Source organism: Neopelma chrysocephalum, unplaced genomic scaffold (assembly GCF_003984885.1).
Source record: "Neopelma chrysocephalum unplaced genomic scaffold, ASM398488v2 Primary Assembly neopelma1_44, whole genome shotgun sequence".
Classification (NCBI taxonomy): domain Eukaryota; kingdom Metazoa; phylum Chordata; class Aves; order Passeriformes; family Pipridae; genus Neopelma; species Neopelma chrysocephalum.
This window is the reverse complement of record NW_020897703.1, coordinates 4,487,540-4,493,595: the sequence shown is the minus strand read 5'-3', so window position 1 is coordinate 4,493,595 and position 6,056 is coordinate 4,487,540. Positions and strand designations below refer to the sequence as shown.

Sequence of the window (6,056 nt, the reverse complement as noted above, 5' to 3'; positions counted from 1 at the left end):
CCTTACATCTCCTTCTATCAGACCTTTCTTCTGTAACTCCAGTTCCTCAAGTTTTCTATTCTGTAAAAACATTTCAGAAGACAATTGCTTAAATGGATAAGGCACCTAGTAATCAAAAACATGCCCCCAATCAGAGTTGTTTTTCTTTCAAGAGACTGATAATTTATTTTCTTTTCAAATCACATCACACCACAAATCACATCAGAGGAAAACTCATGAAGTATATTTTCTCAGGCCACTACAACTTCAAATAATTTGTATATCATTCCCTGGAAGATGTGATATTTTATAAATCTGTGTCCTGACAAATGATTCTGTCTAATTTACTCATCTGTCTCATAGATTCTCATTGAGTCATCCACTCTGATTCTACTTCTCCAATCCTCCAAGTAAAAATGAGAGAAAAACAATCTCAGATGAGAAAAAGAAAAATAAACTGAAATTAATAATCAAGCTAGCATAAAATAAATTTAATATTATAAATATCAAACGTTTCAATTTGCAATAAGTACTCTGCTTGTAAATAAAGGCAGTACCTACTGATTAGAAATGTGCGGAAATATTGCTTTTATATAGAAGAGCTAAACAAAGCCACCAATTTTGTAATTATAAAGGTGTTTTTGATTTTATTTTCTTTCTTTACCATCTACACTTACAAGTGTAGAAATTTTTTTGCAGGTCTGTTATTAGCATCTATCTTTTTTTTTTTAACTTTTTCTTCCTTTTTTATATTATTTTCCACTTGAAGTTTTAGGAAAACTAACTAAAAAAGATAAGAAACTAAACTACTACTGAAAATGATTCCTTTAAAAACAGCTATAGATGAGCATGAGTTAAGCATTCAAAATGTTACTTTTTTTATGTCTTATTTTTACTCATAAATCATATGCTTTTTGCTCTCTGAGAACAAGCAGCATGAAGGACACATTCAGAGAACACACGATTTCTGTTAGGTACTGATCTAAAAGACCTAACAGAACTTGGTTGGGTTTTTTTAAAATGTTATAAATAATTTAACTTGTTTTAATTATTCTCAGGAAATAATTTGAGAGTCTCTACTATGAAGATAACACATACAGGATTTTTTTTAAAATATCAAACAGATTTAAAGTGATACTTCAAAAGTCCTCTATTCATCAGCAATCAATGTAGTGAGAACTAAATAGTTCAACTGTGCTTCTGTGAACATAAAAGCATAAAGTTTGTAAGCCTGTCTCACAGCAGCAGCTAAACATCAAAACAATACAGAAATTTAAAAATAAAAATAGTTATGAAAAGTGACCTGTTCCTTATCAGGTACCAAAAATATTTCAAAGTTTTGTTTAAATATATTTACTTCCTTACAAAGATATAAGGTAAGGAACAAGAACATCTCAAATGCAACAAATGTATGTTTTATGGATCTTAGAATTTAGCCTTGGTAAATTAGAGTGAATTCCACCATTGATTGCAATAGTACCTGGCTTAGGTACTATTGAATTTAAGATTTAAGTCTCTCATAAAATTCAGACTTTAATAACTTTAATTCCCAGATGACTCCAGAGTTGCTAAGGAAGCAGCATTTGACTTTATGTTATGAACTGCCTTACTGTGTACATTCACCTTGCCTTGTGTCACATCAGCTGGCCTCATCTACAGTGAGGCCCAAATTCCAGGAGTAAATGTTTTCTTGCCAGCTTACCAACAAAGAAGAACTTTGTGATAAAATGCTAATTTTAATAATTTTTAATAATGAATGCCTTTAGCCGCTATTGAAATTTCAATTTCTGTTTGGAAGAAAGGGGCTTACAAGCCAAATGGTTTGTGTATTACTTGGCATATATGTATAGAAAAACTCTACTGTCTAGAGGTTGAAGAGTTCATCTCGTCCTTGCACTTCTGTTGGAGCTGTGTAATTTTCTATAAAAAATACATTCTGAACAAAAGAGAAAGAATTTGGGGGCCCCATAGTTAGGAAACCTACCTGACTTGTAGGTGGCAGATGGACACTCACATCATCGCTATAATGGGAATGAAATTGCTTATAGAGCCTGGAACAACGCCAAGATAAATGAGGTGGTCTGTGATTAGAGCAGTTATCTGGAACGTGGAAGGCACAGCTTAAACTGTCAGTGTGAGGGGCTCATGTCTTTCTCTCAGCCACAGTGAGCCACAGCCACTGGATCTCTGATGTTCTGGGACACGCACCAATCTCTTGCTCTCACAGTTTCAAAATTGTAGTAGCCTCTTCATTTCAAAATGGAAAACAGAGAGGTTTTTTGCTATAACATTTTTTCACTAGTATTTCCCTCCCATCTCTCACAATGATCCCACTGAGAACCTTTTAGCTCTGTGCCTTTGTAATCCTTGGCCTGTCTGAAATATGTGAGGCGAGACCTGTATTGGGGTCAGATGGGCCGTCTCTCATCACACAACTCCAAGAAAAACTTATTGCGAACTGAAGTGACATTATAACACTCGTGCTCTGCTTGAGATGCTGTGTGATTAGTTTTCTATCTGAGCTGTAATAATTTGGCAGACACCTCTAACACTGTAATCAGTTCAAAACGTCATGCTGTATTAGCTAAAGCTTACAGCAATCAACCCAAAGCAGAGAATGCTCAGAAATCAAGAAAAAGAAAATTAATGAGGTGGTTCTGTGTTTCAGAAAGTAACGTTATTAGAAGTCAAACCAGCAGGGAAGATGCATCGTAGAAAGAGGCTGTTCACAGGGTCTATCCAGAACTGTTCCCATCCTGTTTTTATTGATTCTTATCATTCTGGTTTCACCACTTCTCAGGGTTCATGTTTGCAGTTTCACTTTCTCATACAATCATAAATGGTCCTAAGAGCCCAAGGTAGACTTTGTTTAACATCCAAATGTGTCACTGGGCTATTTGGCTTCAGAACAAAGCAGAACCTGCAGAGTTTTTTCTCTGTGATATTTTTCTGAAGTGGCTAAAAGCAGGGAACTGAAACACTTCCAAATCCATAGCTAAAGTAAAATATGCATGCACACATACACACACACACACTTACTTTTAGCAAGTATGAAATTGTTATTTGCAACCAGAAGATGGCTCTGCAATCAAGCTGGGCAAGCTGAAACCATAGAGATTCAGTATTCAAAATTTTTTTCCTGATAGTTTTCAGTTCCCTTCTTCCTCGGTGGAAAACCTCCGCTTCCTGTAAGCAGTGATTTAACAATACCTCTTTTTTTTTTTTTTCCATGACAAAGACTAACTTCCCCCAAAGTCCTAATTTTTATTAGGATAGGACACAAAGACAGCAGAAAAATGTGATGCCTTTAACTGGCTACGTTGGTATCTCACTGCTGACTTCAGTGGGAACTGATTATATCTAAATATAAGGTGGTTGGAAGATCCTTCCCTTCAATTCCTGTGGGTGGTGTGAATGGCAGGTTCCTACACACATCAGTCTGTTGTGAGCTGATTTTCTTTTTAATGTTTGCCAAAAAGCTCTCAATGGCTGGTCTTTGACGTTACATGGTTGTTGAGAAATGGTGCTGAAGATGACATGGGATAATTTTCTTGTTTAGAATAGGCTGGTGGTGTTTTAGTATTCCATAGCTCTATGAAGAGTTTATATTACAGCATGTGTCTTGTGTCTGTCTTTGCCCTTCTGCTAAGTCACCCACAGCCGTAGCACTATTACAAAAGGATGCATGGGAAAATTTCTCACAGCCTTGATATAATACTCTGAATAAAGCCTACATTTAGAAAAGTTAATATTTTTTTTCCTAAACACTGATGTTAATTGGCAAGGAATTCAGTGAAATCAATGAACTAACTCCATTGTGAGCCTTAGGTTAAATTAAAACAAGGTCTACCATATCTTTTCTTGGCATTTGCTTTAAATTGGTACTGTAAGAAAAGAAGGGAATTATAAGTGCTGTCTATTTTATAAGAATTGTAACATGTGGAAAAGAATTGGATATTGTGTGCATTCTCCTGATGTGCTAATTGTTTTAAAATTTCAAAATAGAGTTTATGGGGAACTGTTGAATGTTTTTCTTTCTGTAGGAGAAAGCCATACAGGCAGGAGCAAAAACCCTTAGCAATTTTTTGAGTTTACATTAATATAATAATCAACACTGAGATATTTTTGTCCATGTCCCTTGTTTTTAAATATTGCGATATGGGCCTAGTTAAACACTGTTGTTCTAGTTTCTTACTAGTTGGAATCCATTTCAATGTCACTTTTGTGGGGTTTATACTGCAATGTAATGCAACAGCACATGAAGTCAATTCACTTTTCCACACATGGAGCCTCAGACAAAGAGATAATGCTTGAATTTTGTTTTTTAGCTTTTTTCTTTTTTTAACTTGTGCTTGGTGTAATTAAATGGAATTTATCATGACATGCTTGTCCTAAAGGACAGGTAGAACTTTCAGGATCTCCAACTGTTTCCTTGTAATTTATTCATTTCATTACAAACCTGCAACCCTCCACGGCGTGTGACATAATAGGATACATAGTGTTCCTGAGTACTAGGTTTTCATTTGGCTCTTTGATTTATCTCACAGATTCAGGGGCAAAAAAACCCAAATGCGGCTGGAAAAATCCCCATGGACTACACATAATGTGCCTGCTAAAATGCACAGGTTATTTTGGGTAAAGCTGAAATGAACTTATGTTGTAAAGGTTTCCTTCTAATTTGACTTTCTTAGTGAAATAAGATGTTTTAGCGTTTCATTTCTGATTTGCTTCCTGTAATTGTGTTCTCCCAAAACAAATGTATCTCAGATCTCAATAACAACTGCTTTCTCAACAGACGTGTGCAATAACTCTTTTATGAAGCTGTGGATTGCCTTTGCTCTCAGAGAAATTATAGAAACATAGATAGGGTCTAGAGAAGATATAATTTATTTTTAATTCTAGAATAGATGCAGACCGATAGAAGCTCTCCCCCCCAAATTGATATTGAATTTAAATCTCTGGTAGTTAGGCCAATGTTTTTCAAAATCCCTTTATATTAAACCTCCTTTCAGTCAAAGTTACATAGAGACAATGAGGATTCTTAATTTTACACTTCCTCAGGTATCACTGAAATGATATTAACATCATATCAATTAAAATCATTATTAATATTAATAATGATTAATGGAACTAGTTGTTTTATAAGTCTTTTACTAGAGGAAAGCAGGAACTGGCTAACCTGTTATACTTTTTTCACTAATATTTACATATAATAATAATATAATAAATAAAGAGTAATTGCTACAAGTCTTTGTCTATTAAAATATAGCCTTTTGGTTACTGCATATCTTGAATGGTGTGGCAGTCTAAATTGTCCCCTGTAAGAGTCTCTCTCATAAAGTCCTACTGAACATCACTGTATTTTTTGTAATATAAAACCAAATGGTGGGTACTAGATTGAGAGAATTTACTTTCTGTCCCTCCTTGTTCCCTTTGTAATTTATATTATAATTTTTTCTGGTGACAGAAAAGAAAATCACTTTTAGATGTGTGTAGGGGGATCAATTCCTCACTCATGTCAGAGTTCCTGTTGTACAGGTCTAGCAAATTCAGTGGATGTAGGAGTAATTTGCATTCAAAGTTGCTCATGTGTCACTTGGTTCACAAAGATACAGAATACGGATGGATGGACACGAGACAAGTTTCAGCCAGTGAGAGAACAGAAAAATGCCCAGTTAGCTTCTCAAAAATTCACTCAAATTATCACTGATTACAATCAACATTTTCATTTGATCCACAGAAGACAACAGCCTCACAGAACACATTAATTTCTTCCTCGAAAAGGACCAAATTAACTTTTAATCAAACTGGAAAACAGCTTAGGTAGGATATCACACCTGCTGCCAGGATCAAATGCGATGTCTTAAGTCTCATGAGCTACTACTGGTTTTTTCACTCAGACTTCAGGTAAGCAGTTTGTTGATGGCTCTTTTCATTCTTAATGCAGAAAAGTGCTTATGTAGAGAAGAGAAAATTGCAAAAGCAGACATTATAGTTATTGAACACCTTAAATTCCATTGAAAGTAATATGGACTATACTTATCACTGCAAAAGCTGAGGCCTCTGTAAACAAAATA

At 35.0% G+C, this 6,056-nt stretch overlaps 1 long non-coding RNA gene across 1 annotated transcript; it reads right to left on the bottom strand.

Annotated features, from left to right (window-relative positions):
* Positions 1–210: 210 nt before the first annotated feature.
* Positions 211–3,082, bottom strand: LOC113965087. Its single transcript, XR_003533430.1, has 3 exons — positions 3,019–3,082; positions 1,964–2,226; positions 211–411 (listed from the first exon to the last, which is right to left on the bottom strand). It is a non-coding gene; the product is annotated as an uncharacterized LOC113965087 (long non-coding RNA).
* Positions 3,083–6,056: the final 2,974 nt, after the last annotated feature.